Here is a 14934-nt window from a genome sequence, read left to right on the forward strand (position 1 = left end):
GCCTAGGGTCTTCCTGTCCATAAGGATAAATGTGTTTGACCCTAGTAGATAGAAAAATCCACTTAAGTTTCAATACATGGAGTCAACAAGCACCACCATTGGGGTGGTGCAATAGTCAACCCTGTGCTCTCTTGTCCAGAGGGGGACTAGGGGAGACTTAGGAGCTACTGTCCCTTCAGCAGGACCAAGGAGACCACCATAGCATACAGTTCACCAAGAATCAAGATTTTCCCCAAGGAGCAGGTGACATTCAGGAGTAACCACATGATCAGGAGATGCTCAAACAATGATCAGGACAGATTGAAGAGCCCACACATTGAAGATGTCCACAAGGAGATATTGAAACCTCTGAAGTAAAGAGAAGAATCTCCAGTTCAACCCCACCCACCTAGTTCACATGGAGATAAGGAACCCTCAACATTTTCCTATATTTATTATCACATATGCAAGAACTGGTTGAACTTTTCCCCTCAGCTAAGAGCTTTTCACAAACAAGCTCCACCAGTCTCTATTCTCTCCCACATTTAAGTAGGAATTTTCATTTGCCTAAGCTCTCAAGGGCTCTAATTCTGGATTCTAGCAACCTGTCCTTGACTTTGATGAAGAAGAAGAAAGAAGAAAAGGAAAATAAAGAAGAAAAAGAGAAGGAGGTAGAGAAGGAAGAGGAGGAGGAGGAAAATGAAGATGAAGATGAAGACAAAGAAGGAGGAGGAGGAGGAGGAAAAGGAGAAAAAAGGGTCTTTGAAGCATTTGTTAAAATTCACAAAGGAGAGTAGAAGGGCCAGAAAGATCACAGACAAATAGAACAGTTTTGAATGCTACATGTTAAATTGATCATATATTTAAAAGAAAAGTTAAGTTTTGCATAATAGAGATTTTACAGTTTAATATGTTTTTATCTGTTTGGCTGTGTTTATAGAAATGCCTAATTTTGTGTGTTTATTAAATTCAATGTGAGGGGGTGGCTAGGTGGCACAGTGGATAGAGCACTGGCCCTGGAGTACCTGGGACACTTAATTATTACCTAGCAGTGTGGCCTTGGGCAAGCTACTTAACCCCATTGTCTTGCAAAAAAATTAAAAATTAAAAAATTTTAAAATTTCAATGTAAAAAAATAGAAAGAAAATTGTTTATTTATATCTTTTAATCATTGTCTCCTGAGTAAGCTCTTCTTATATATTTCCTTCAATTTCCTCTATATCTTGAATATAAGACCTTCATGAGAGAAATTTATTACCATAATGTTTTCCTCCATTAACTGTTTCTCTTCTAATTTTGGCTTCATTGTTTTCACTAGTGCAAAAGTTTTTCAGTTTTATACAAAGAAATCTTATATTTTATCATTTATGATTATTTCTGTCCCTTGTTTAGTTTGGAATTACTCCTCTATCCATAAAAGAGGAAGTTTTGTGTGCCTTCTCAAATTTGTTTATAAGACTTTTTATAATGAAGTCAAATGTCTGTTTGGAACTTATTGCAGCATGTGGTGTAAGATACTGAGCTACATCTAATTTCCGTCAGACTACTTTCCACTCTTCCCAGATGTTTTTCTTTGAACAGGATTTCTTAACCGGGTACGTCTTGTCCTTTGGCTAATACTAGGCTACTATGTTCAGTTGTTTCTCAGTCTTTTTACCTAATCTGTTTCACTGTTAATCTTTTGTATTTTGTAACCAGGTTTGGTGATTACAACTTTATAATACACATTGGCAGCTGGTACTGCTAGGTTCCCTTTTCTCCTATTCTTTTTCCATTATTTCCCTTAGGGTTCTTGACCTTCTATAGTATAAAGATCTGGATGAACATTGTTATTATTTCATCTAGATCTTGAAAGTGGTTCCTAGCTAACTGAATTGGCATCACATTAAATCTGTGAATTAATTTAAGAAGTACCATGTTTATTATAGTGCCAAGGCTCTGTTAGCAGCATTTGACATGCTTCCAATTCACTTTATTGAATACAATTTTAATGTCTGGTAATCAGTAAAGAATATATTATTTTGCACACTGAGGATCAAAGATTTGAAGCTGGAATAGTTCTTTGACCATTCAAAGGTCATCACTTTGATCCTCTGTGATCTTCATGTGGGTAACTGCTGGGAGCTGACCTTTCCTCAAAGACCTTACAGACTAAAAGAAGAAGACAGTGTACAAAAGGGACAGAATGTGAGAGAGATACAGAGAAAGATAAAGAGATGCAGTGTAAAGCAAGGAGACAATACACAAAAAGGGACAGAAGAGTGTGGAATGAAGATAACCTGTGTGGTGACATAATTTTGAAAACCAAAAATCAAGGATAGGGCAGGGAGGAGAATTTTTCAAATAGAAATTGACCCAAGGGTTCATCACAGGTCAAATGGGCAAGACTGTTCAGCCCTAATGGATAGAAATAAAGCACCCAGAATGCAGTCATAAAGGTAACACTTCATTAAGCTGCAAATGGGAGTTACTTGTTCCAGGAAGGACATGGATGACTGAGGCTATAACCTCGCTAGAATATCATGAAGTCCATCTAGCACCTAGAACAGTTCTAGAAACATAGCAAATGAGTCTTCACTCAGAAAAAGGAAATTACTTCATGACCAATGACTCAAAGTCATATTCAAACTCAATCCATCTGATTCCAAATTCATTACTACAGTTCCCCATAAACTCCTGCCTGGCAATTTCCTGGTTTGGTTCCAGACTTGACTTTATTCTTCTAGGTTTTGACTCCCAGGCCTCTTCACTTGCCATTCCTGATTCTCCCCCATCTTTTTCTTCATGACAGATCATCTGCTTTCTCTATTCCTGTCTCCTTCAGCTCTTTTCCCATCCCTTTTTCTTTCTCTCTCCCTCTTCCTCATTTCCCACTTGATTTGTCTCATTTCTGCTTCTCCCTGCCTAGATTTTCCCTAGCAGCCACTGGACCATGTAGAAAAAGAATACAGATTGTGAGTAGAACCTGGGCAACTGAAGGAATGCTTGGATTATGGAGTCCAGTGGACAGAACAGATCTTCCAGGAAAAGAACTAAGGCTGGGGGAATCTGGTTGGAGAGATGTCTTTCATCAGAAAGAGAGGTAAATGCCCCAGCCTCCTTCAAGTCCTGACTAGAAAGACAACAATTGTTCATTGTGTTAATGCTTCCTGGAAGAAAGATCTTCTGCCTCCCTTGTGTCCCAATTGGTAGGAGACAGCATTTCAATTTCATTCTGATAGTGTTGTGTCATATGTATTCCAGGCTAAGAGCTATGAAGGGTTAACACAGAAATAGTTATGTGCTTTAACCAGCAAGATGTACTTCAGAGCTTAGATAAGGGAGTAGCTGCATGTCTGAGCTAAGGAGGTACATTCCCAGGCTCAGATAGATAGCACATTCTGAGATAATTACCTTCTGCACTTTGTTTATCAAATCACTGTTTGGTTCTCAAAACAATCTTCTCTCTGTTTAACAGAACACTGTTTGGTTCTCAAAACAATCACCTAAGACATACACAAGGTATGCATGTGAAAAAAATGCTTGCTAAAATGCTTATGTAATTGGTTACGTAAATGTAGAGTGTAAAAGTATGTATCCTGTGATCAATAAACGAACCAGCTTATGCATCATATTGATGTCAGCCTGGGTTCCCTCCTCCAGACTCGACATATGGTGACCCCGACGTGAGGGAAGTGAGTCGAATGGGGAGAAGACATCCCAGTTTGAGTTGGTAGGGAAGTGCCAAACACCCCCTCACTCAGCGCTAGAAGAAAAGCGGATTTAAGTGGCCACGACTGACCGGTGAGTCAGGGAATTTGGGATGGGAATGGCTGCATCAGCCACGGAGCGCACTGCGCTCAATACCTTAGAGGACGTATTGAAAAAATATGACCTGCCTGTTAAGAGATCAGAAATTTCCTGGGTGCTACACTGCGGAAGAGATAAGGGCATAATTACTAAGACTGAAGAACTCTTCTCCTTGGAAAAATGGGATAAGCTGGGAAAAAGCTTATGGGAAGCAGTCCAAACTAAGAACAAGGAAGCCCAGAGACTGGCAGAACCGTATGGCACACTGTGCAAAATTGTCTATGATGACTTTGAAAGTTTGTGGGCTTGCCCCGCTGTGACTGATGCTGAAAGAACCGTTATTGGAGGAAGTTCGGATGTGCCTCCTCTAGCAGAAAAAGTGTTAATTAATCCCGGCCGCCACCTGGCCGGGAAGAGGGCGGGCGGGTGCGCCGCCTCAGAGCCTTCCCGCTGCTGCCTTTGTCTCTCGCAGGCTTTTCAGATCAGGGGCCCCGGGCCACCAGCACTCCGCCTGCACTCTGTGGCCTGGGCGGGGGCTGACCAAGGGGAGGAAAGCCGATCCTGTTCCCCCCTCCACTCCGTTAGTCCAACCACTACCGCGCTTCCGCTCTCTCCCCCTGCTGCATCCTGCTCATCTCAGCCAAGGCTTTGGTGAAAACCTTCAACCTGCCCCTGACACAGACTAGAATGATTGTTGCCTCCTGCCCTGACTGCAGTACAACGACTCTCCTGCTTAATGAGGACTTGACTTGCAGCCACCGTGAATCATCCCTAGGCTGGCAGAGGAAGGAGGAGGATTTAACCCCCTCCCACCCCGCTTCATGTCCGCATCTCATTCGCCTCAGTCTGCCTGGCAGGACTGCCACTGACAGGGCTCGTCAGGATGCTAAGAACTACTTAGCCTTGTCTTTAAAAGAAAAGGGGGAGGTTGGGGGATCACCGCATAACATAGTGAGCAAAGTGATTTATGTTTTGAACTGGCTTAACCCTAAGCACTCCATCTCAGATAACAAGCCTCTTTACTTTCACTTTTCAAAGAACGTGGCACACTTTGCCCGTGTTGACATTTCTGTCTCTGTTTTTGATCCTAAGACTGTCCAATGGGACAATTCCTATCGGTTACTAACCTGGGGACGAGGGTATGCGTGTGTTGTTTCAGGTTCATCGAAACTACAGTGGGTTCCTGTGAAGTGGGTAAAACCTCACCTGAAAAATGATACTTCTTCTGCTGGCACTTGCATCCTGCCCGCTATGGCTCTTGTGACTCATCTGATTCCTAAGTATCTACAGCATCAAATGTGTATCTCCCTGAAATCAGCTGGTGATCCCTTCAAGACATGCTTCATAGGGATCCCCCCGGACCCAGAGAACATTAAACAGAGACTGAAAGGGTACTATGGACAGTTAAAGGAAACATGTAGGAGTTTTCAGCAGTATAGTTCTTGTGCATGTATGTGTGATAAGCAGCAAAATTATACCTGGCCATCCCTGAAAAATAGTTGTAGATTAAGAGCTATATTAAAGGCTTTAAATAAACCAACTACACAGGAACCACAGGAAATAAATTTCTTGTGGAGTATTCCCCCTGGAATAAAAGAGAATATCACTCATCTCCCACATTGTAGTCTTGTGAACTCCCCACAACTTTATAATGCTACAGGAGTTTTTATATTTGGAGGTTTAGAGTATTTTAAAGAAAACACACCTTGAGATTCCCCTAAGTGGGAACGATTCACTAATGTATCAGGGCATTTTCATCATTGGAATTTATCAAAAACAGAACGGGGGCTCCTTGAAGTACAAATTGAGGGAGCGAAGTCATTACCCCCTGGAGTATTCTTGATATGTGAAGACAAGGCATACAGCTCTATCCCATGGCGTCCTATAAGAGGACCTTGTTACCTAGGCCAATTAGCACTAGTGTCCACACCATACCTTAATTTCTCCAGAAGCCCTAGGAAAACAAGGAGCATTCCCCTGGCTTCCAACTGTAATAATAATGTTAAATTTCTATCAGTATCAGAAACAGTAGCCACATCCTTTTTCACACCAGGGGTAATGGCATCCATTAATTATAATACCTTGAAAAAACTTGCATGTTGGGCAAAAGCTCAGGCTGACATTACATCCATGACTTTGATGGATATAATTACGGATGTACAGAGCATTTGCAAGGCTACACTACAAAAATAGAGCTGCAATAGATTTCTTGCTTTTATTACATAATCATGGTTGTGAGGAATTTGAAGGCATGTGTTGCTTTAATATTTCAGATAATAGTGCTTCAGTCTATGCTAAAATCAAAAAGTTACAAGAAAATCTTGATAAAATAGCTGTACATTAAGATTTCTTTAAGGATTGGTTAAAATCTTTAGGATTACCTGCTTGGCTTTTGGCAATTGTTAAATCTATAATTGTAATTTGCTTAATACTTGTTATATTCTTGTTGTTTGGACCATGCATACTTTTGTGTTGTCAGAGATCTCTAGAAAACATGCTCTCCCAGGCCTTTAAACGAAAAGGGGGAGATGTTGTGTCATATGTATTCCAGGCTAAGAGCTATGAAGGGTTAACACAGAAATAGTTATGTGCTTTAACCAGCAAGATGTACTTCAGAGCTTAGATAAGGGAGTAGCTGCATGTCTGAGCTAAGGAGGTATATTCCCAGGCTCAGATAGATAGCACATTCTGAGATAATTACCTTCTGCACTTTGTTTATCAAATCACTGTTTGGTTCTCAAAACAATCACCTAAGACATACACAAGGTATGCATGTGAAAAAAATGCTTACTAAAATGCTTATGTAATTGGTTACGTAAATGTAGAGTATAAAAGTATGTATCCTGTGATCAATAAACGAACCAGCTTATGCATCATATTGATGTCAGCCTGGGTTCCCTCCTCCGGACTCGACATGATAGAAATAGCTAAGCAGGGCCCCCAAAGTACCAGTATTCACTTGTGCCCAATAATCCATATGGACATGACTGACACGTCAGTGGACAAAGCACTCTACAAAAAACTACTCTCAAACTGTCTCTCAAACAACCTGAGCTATAGGTCCTAGGGACAACTCCATGTTTAAGCTAGAGAAACTAAGTCTTGGACAAGTTAAGTGACTTACCCAAAGTTACACAGGCAGTGAAGTGTGAGTGATGAGATTTGGAGCCTGTTCTCCTCTGCCTTAGGGGAAGCCATCTTTGCCATCTCCTCTGGCCAAAGAGCTCAAGCTTCCAGAGGACATTACTAACCCCTACTCCTTGGTCACCCTGTTTTCAGAAATCCCCACAAAAGAGCCAAGAACCTGTACTCACATAAAAATAGAAAAACAAGAAGCTTTGATCAGGGTTATCCTTTTTATTGAAGAAAAACCAATCCTTCCTGATTGGGGAAAGGTTCTCTGCTATGTTCTGCACCCAATGTTCTTGCAATTCTCATTCCACGATGGAATAGAGGCACAACACATAACTGTCTCACATCCTAGATTCTACCATCCTTCTGATTCACCTCCATCACCAGCTTCCTTCACTCCTGTGGGCTGGAATCTGTGAGGCACAGTGGTACCCAGTACTCATAACCTTTTGCTGATGTGAGTACCAATGATGCCAGAGGCATCAACCATCAGCAGAGCAGTCAGGATGAGGTGCCAGCAGAAGGAGGTGGTGAAGAAGATGATATCTCCAGGTTTATCTGCCCTCCACAGATGACCAGTAATTGGATAATAGAGAAAGCTCCCCAACTGAACAAGCCATGAACCTAACCAAAAAATTATCCATAGCTTTAACACCCAAAGTACATGCGGGTCAGGAAATCAAAGTTCCATCACCATTACCAGAACAATCAGCACAATGGGCAACAATAGCAAGAGGTGGCCATGGACTTCCAGAACATCCTTGCCCTGAATGTGGGAGATGAGTAGCAGAATAGTCACTTGGAAAGGCAGGGGCAGCCTGCTCCCACTTTATCTGCCTCCTGGCCAGCCAGCCCTGACTTACTATGTCCACCAGACCACTGATGATAAATAATCCACACATGGTCACATGATGCCAGATGTTGGGATGCCAAAGTGGCCTCCCAGGGGCTTCCCAATATATAATGGCAAGCCTGTTTTATCCCGATGGATAGAAGAACTTACCTAGTAAACAAAAGATGGAGCCAACAATCTTCAGAAAACCCTCAATGGAGAGCTGCTGTAGCCAGTTCTGTGGTCTCTTGTCCCAGGCAGGAAATGGTGGAATCAGGATTGCCACCTCAGGAGTGTCAACTAGTATAGTAGAGTCCAGAAAAAAACGATAATCAGTCCTGGGATAACATGTCCTACCAAGTTCCCCATTAAAGCCCCAATGCCAAGGACAAAGCTGAGGAGCACAAATTCTGAGCTATTGCTCCCAAGGAAAAGTCGACTGTGTCAGAGGGAGAAAGACCCCACCCATCCTGCCCGCTCAGTGCTCTGCTTCCTTAAGTTGACTCCATACTTCTTAGGACTCCACTTCCTGGATGACTCCCAAGAGTAACACTATAAAAGTTCAAGGAAGGACTCCATCCTCTTTGGCCATCTCCCTTGCTAAGGCAACTCTTCCCTTGGTTCTGCAAATAGTCCTGGCCCTTCTCCATGTTTCCAGATCCTGCCATTTAAGGGGCCTACTCTAACTCTTAACCTTCAGTCCCTCTGGCCTTGAAGAGAAAGGACTGAATTTATTTGCAAGTCCTTAAAAGGGTTCCTTATGCAACACCAAGAACTAAGACCAGAACAATCATGTCTCAGCATGTCCCACAAGTACCACATCCTTGCCCAACTTCCTGTTCAGCATCTGTCTAATCATTAGTCATTGATCATCCGTATTTTCCTTTGGAATTGAGAAGTCCCCCTTCTATCCCATCTTATGATCTCACATACCTCCTTTTCCTCTGATTCCTCACACATTCTTTTTCCCCCCATCTCTTCTCTACTCCTCTCTCTTTTCTCCTCCCCCATGTGGCACCCTCTGACCAATGCCAGTAGGTGCCCTTGCATTGTGGCACAAGGTCAGTAGGCACAAGGGACTATAACAAAGTGCATGGAATTGGGCCTGAAGGTAAAAATCAACTATTGAGCTCCTTTCTGGGCGAGGGGCTAACTGGGTGGTCTTGAATAAGATCTTAGCCACAAGCATCCGTGATCTCTCTAATTCTCTTTCCTCATCTTTGAAATAAAGAATGAAGATAACAGGGCCTTGCAGCCTACCTTGACATTGGGAGCCTCAAATAAGGGAAAGATTAGAAAGTACTTTGCAGGGGGCAGCTAGGTGATGCAGTAGATAGAGCACTGGCCCTGGAGTCAGGAGGACCTGAGTTCAAATGCACCTCAGACACTTAATAATTAGCTAACTGCATGACCTTGGACAAATCATTTAACCCCATTGCCTTGCAAAAGCCCCCCCAAAAAATACTTTGTAAACTCTTAAGTCCTCTACACAGTCCAGGTAATAATAGAAGTGTAGCCTGTTGGATTTGGGGAGCCTTATCCCAACTCACACTCACACCAATAAGTTGGATTTCCAGAGAGTTCCTGCCTCCATCTCCCTCTTTAATTCTAGGATATGCCTGAGGAGTTAGGATGATTTTCTACAACTATCAGATCAATGCATATACCAGTGTTCAATAATGCCAATCACTCAGTCAATGTTTCTTCAGTTTTCATCAATACCCATTGATTGGCACTTCCTTATAATTCTGTATAACATTCTGTATGAAATAGGTCTGACAAAAGGAATATTTACAAGAATTAAAGTACAGACACCTTCCCTTGAACCAAGGGCACATTCTACCTGCTGACCTCATTGGTGCCTAGAGGAATTGTCTCAAACTGAAAGTAGTTACTACAAAGCATTTGGCTGGGGGCAGCTAGGTGGCACAGTGGATAAAGCACCGGCCCTGGAGTCAGCAGTACCTGGGTTCAAATCCGATCTCAGACACTAAATAATTACCTAGCTGTGTGGCCTTGGGCAAGCCACTTAACCCCATTTACCTTGCAAAAAAAAAAAGCATTTGGCCTACCAAGACAACAGAACTGATGGGCAAAGTTTCTCTCTTACTTGTAGGAATCAGCTCCTGGTCACTGTACTGGGCTGGGTCAAGGAGGTAATTTCAGGCTATTCTTCTTATTAGTTCTGGCTGTCCTCAAACTCTAATATGACTCCAGTTCCCAAAATTCTGGTTCTTTCCCGACCTTCGAAGCTCATGGAATCCTAGCTTGGTCTCTCCATCTCTAAAACTTATAGCAAAAAAGACAGGAACAGAACAAGAGCAGGACCATATGCCTATGTTTTCATGTCAACCTGAGGGAGGGAAGGAGAGAGAAGGACACAGGTGAGGCTTACAGCAATTATTGCCTTCTTACTTGCAGCCAGAGTACTGAGTTGCCCCATGTTGTATGCACACTCATTTCTGACTCAGCAGTCAATCAAAAAAACACAAAGTGAAGCCATCAGAAACAGTTATGGAACACCTGTGCATGCTCTGAAGTAGAGAGCAAGGTCTTCTGTTGGGTATTCCAATAAACAAGCAAACAAATCCATGCTTCCCAAATTGAGCTCTTTTTGGTCAGTACCCCATTATGTAATCAGATAAAAATCCATTGGATAACTGGTAATCGGGTCCAAGTCACTTTAGACTATATAATGTCTAAAGTCTTAGTGTTCCTCTGTCTTAGCAGAATTATGATAGCTCTTCTTTTGGAACAGATGGCCCTAGCCCTACATCCCTAGTCTCTGAGAGGGGAGTATTTCATCTTTTCTTATTGAATCTCAGGCTTTCCATACCACTTTCCAGTCATCTCTATGGCATATAACCTTCCTCCAGCCTCCATTCCAACCAAAAGTGAAGGTCCCAGCCCACAGCTCTAGGCTCTGAACATTTCATCTTTCATCTAAGGAGTCCCCAGCCCTCCCCATCACTTCACTGACATTTCTTTGTTCTACAGTCACATGGATCTCATTTTATAAATCTAGTTTGAAGAACAGGACTTGAATCAGCACTATTCCTGTTTAGGAAAAGTCAATCACGTAACTGGTTTAAATTCATTTTGACTTTCATTTAAGTATTTTGACAGGTGAAATCTGGAAATGGGATTAGCTTTGATCTTTGTACCAGAGGGCAGAAATGGGTGCAATGGTGGAAAATCACAAAGAGGATAAATGGAATCAGAGGGTTGGGGCTCAGCAGCCACAAAAACTAACCCATAGTCCAAAAGAATCCTCACTATAACAGACCCTAACCTCTGCTTAGGTCACCCAACCTCTGTTTTCTTTAGGAGTTTACCTTGATTCTTAGTCAGCTAATTACTTCTAGTGGCTCCAGGGGGGAGATTCCCCCCTGCTGTGGGGCAGAAGGGCTTGTATAGCTCAAGGAAACCTAGGAGTACTGCCCTACAGGATTACAGGTCATAGAAGAGTTCTGACAAAAGGAGAAGGAAATGGAAACTGCTTCAGGATTTTTTGACAAATGGGGTCATGGAGAGTCAGGCATGACTGAAAAACATGTGAACAAAAGATCACTAATAATATTCACTTTATTGATTACAAAATTAAAAATGAGGAGAAGGAAGTAAATTCATTCAGATCAATTTTCTTTTTTTAATAATTAATTTATTTATTTGTACAACTATATGCAAAGATAGTTTTAAAGAATCATTTTTATAAGATTTTGAGTTTCACATTTTTCTCCCACCCTCCCTCCCTTCCCCTTTCCCCCTAATACAGAACAATCTAATATAGGCTATACATATATAACTATGTTAAAATTATTTCCATATTAATCTTGTTGTGAAAAAAAGAATTAGAACAAAAAGGAAGGGAAAACCACAAGAAGGAAAAAATATAAAACATAAAAAATTTTAAAAATTGAAATTAGTAAGCTTTGGACTGCATTCAGACTCAATTCTCTCTCTGATATGGATGACATTTTCCATCACAAGTCCTTTAGAATTATCTTTGATTATTGCACTGCTGAGACGAGCAAGTCCATCATAGTTGATCATCACACAATACGGTTGTTAATGTGAACTGTATTCTTCTGGTTCTGCTCATTTTACTCACTATCAGTTCATGAGAGTGTTTCCATGCTTTCATGAAGTCTTGCACCTCATGATTTCTTACAAGACAACTCTATCACATTCATACACTATAATTTATTCAGCCATTCCCCAATTGATGGGCATCTCCTATTTCCAATTCCTTATCACTACAAAAAGAACTGCTATAAATATTTATATATGTGTGTTTTTTACCTTTTTTGTGATCTCTTTGGGATACAGATCTTGTAGTGGTATTGTTGGATCAAAGGATATGAACAGTTTTATTGCTCTTTAGGTATAGTTCCAAATTGCTCTCCAGAAAGGTTGGATCAGTTCATAACTCCACTAAAAATGCATTAATGTCCCAGCTTTCCTACATCCCCTCCAAAATTGATCGTTTCCATTTTTTGTCATATTGGCCAATATGATAGGTGTGAGGTGGTACCTCAGAGTTATTTTAATTCATGTTTCTCTAACCAGTAATGATTCAGAGCATTTTTTCATATGGCTATAAATAACTTTAATTTCTTCATCTGAGAACTGACTTTTCATATTCTTTGACCATTTAGCAATTCTGAAAATTTGACTCAGTTCTCTATATATTTTAGAAATGAATCCTTTATCATAAACATTAATTGCAAAAATTGCTTCCCAATTCACTGCATTCCTTTTACTCTTGGTTGTATTGATTTTATTTGTGCAAATCTTTTCAATTTAATGTGATCAATGTGATCCATTTTGCATTTTATAATGTTCTCTATCTCTTCTTTGGTCATAAACTTCTCCCCTTTCATTGATCTCATAGATAAACTATTCCTTTTTCTCTTAATTAGCTTATATCACTTTTTACATGTACATCTTGTGCCCATCTTAACCTTATGTTGGAGTAGGGTGTGAGATGTTGATCTATGCCTGGCTTCTGTCATGCTATCTCCCAGTTTTTCCAACAGTTTTTGTTAAAGAATGAGTTCTTATCCCAGAAGCTATAGTCTTTTGGTTTATCAAATAGCACATTACTATAGTCATTTACTACTGCTTCTTTTGTATATTATCTATTCCACTGATTGACCACTTAATTTCTTAGCCTGCACCAAAGAGTTTTGATAATTGCTGCTTTATAGTATAATTTTAGATCTGCTATGGCTTGACAACCTTCTTTTGCAGTTTTTTAATTTAATTCCCTTGTTATCTTCATCTTTTGTCCTACTATATGAGTTTCATTACTATTTTTCTAGCTCAATAAAATAATTTTAGCAGTTTGATTGGGATGATATTGAATGAATAATTTAATTTAGGTAAAATTATCATTTTTATTATATTAGCTCAAGCTACCTATGAGCAATTGACATTTGTTCATTTGTTTATATATAATTTTATTTGCACAAAAAGTGTTGTGTAATTGTTCTCATATAGTTTCTGAGTTTGTCTGGCAGACTCTCAATATTTTATGCTGTCTACAGTTACTTTAAATGGAATACCTCTTTCTATCTCCTGTCCCTGTGTTGTGTTGGTAATATATAGAAATGCAGGTGATTAATGTGGGTTTATTTTATATCCTGCAACTTTGCTAAATTTGCTAATCTTTTCAAGTAGTTCTTTAACTGATTTTCTGGGACTCTCTAACTAACCAATTTTCCTATCATATGCAAAGAGTGAGAGTTTCATTTCCTCCTCACCTATTTTAATTTCTTCATTTTCCTTTTCTTCTCTTATTGCTAAAGTTAACATTTCCAAGTCAATACTGAATAATAGTGGTGATAAGAGGCATCCTAATTTCACCTCAGATCTTGTTGAGAATGCTTCTAGCTTATCCCCATTACATATAAAGCTTTCTAATGACTTCAGATAGATACTGATTATTATTTTAAGAAAAGCTTCATTTATTCCTTTTCTCTCTGATGTTTTTAAGAGGAATTGATCTTGTATTTTGGCAAAAACTTATTCAGTATCTATTGAACTAATCAGGTGATTTCTGTTACTTTTGCTTTGGATATGGATAATGATATCCTGATAGCTTTCCTAATATTAAACCACTTCTGCATTCTTGGTATAAATTCTACCTGATCACAGTGTATTATCCTAGGGATAACTTCTTGTAATCACTTTGTTAATGTTTTATTTCAAATATTTTACCAATATTCACTAGGGAAATTAGTCTATATTTTCCTCTGTCTTGACTTTTCCTGCTTTTGTATCAGCATTATATTGATGTCATGGGAGAAATCTAGCAGAAATCCTTCTTCACCTATGTTCTCAAATAGTTCGTGTAGAATTGGGATTAATTCTTTAAATGTGTAGTAGAATTCACTTGTCAATTAATCTGGCCCAGGAGACTTTTTTTTCTTAGAAAATTCATTGATGGCTTCTTCAATTTCTTTTTCTAATATGAGATCAAGCATTTTATTTCTTCTTCTGCTAATCTGGGCAGTTTACATTTTTTTGTAAATATTCATTCATTTCACTTAGCTTATCAAATTTATTGGTATACAATTGAACAAAATGGATCCAAATTATTACTTTAATTTCCTCCACATTTGTAGTGAATTCACCCGTTTCATTTTTGATAGGGGTAATTTAGTTTTCTTCTTTTTTTTCTTTTCCTTTCTTTTTTTTTTTTAGGTTTTTGCAAGGCAATGGGGTTAAGTGGCTTGCCCAAGGTCACACAGCTAGGTGATTATTAAGTGTCTGAGGCCGGATTTGAGCTCAGGTACTCCTGACTCCAGGGCCGGTGCTCTACCCACTGTGCCACCTAGTCGCCCCTAGTTTTCTTCTTTTTTCAAATAAATTTAGTCAAAGGTTTATCTATTTTATTGGGGGGGGGGGTTCATAAAAACCAACTGTTTGTTTTATTTATTAGTTCAATAGTTTTTTCCTTTCAATTTTATTAATCTCTCCTTTGATTTTTAAGAACTTCTAATTTAATATTTAATTGGGAATTTCTAATTTGCTCTTTTTTTTCTAGCTTTTTTAGTTGCATGCCTAATTCATTGACCTCCTTTTTCTCTATTTTATTCATGTAAGCATTTAGACATAAAAATTTCCCCTTACAACTACTTTAACTGGGGTGGCTAGGTGGCACAGTGGACAGAACACTGGCCCTGGAGTCAGGAGTA

General features: G+C 39.8%; 1 pseudogene; it reads right to left on the reverse strand.

The window, feature by feature from the left end:
* Positions 1 to 7248: 7248 nt before the first annotated feature.
* Positions 7249 to 8692, reverse strand: LOC141489540 (transmembrane epididymal protein 1A-like; annotated as a pseudogene).
* Between the last annotated feature and the right edge of the window lie 6242 nt (positions 8693 to 14934).

The sequence above is a fragment of the Macrotis lagotis genome, chromosome 5 (genome assembly GCF_037893015.1).
Source record: "Macrotis lagotis isolate mMagLag1 chromosome 5, bilby.v1.9.chrom.fasta, whole genome shotgun sequence".
Classification (NCBI taxonomy): domain Eukaryota; kingdom Metazoa; phylum Chordata; class Mammalia; order Peramelemorphia; family Peramelidae; genus Macrotis; species Macrotis lagotis.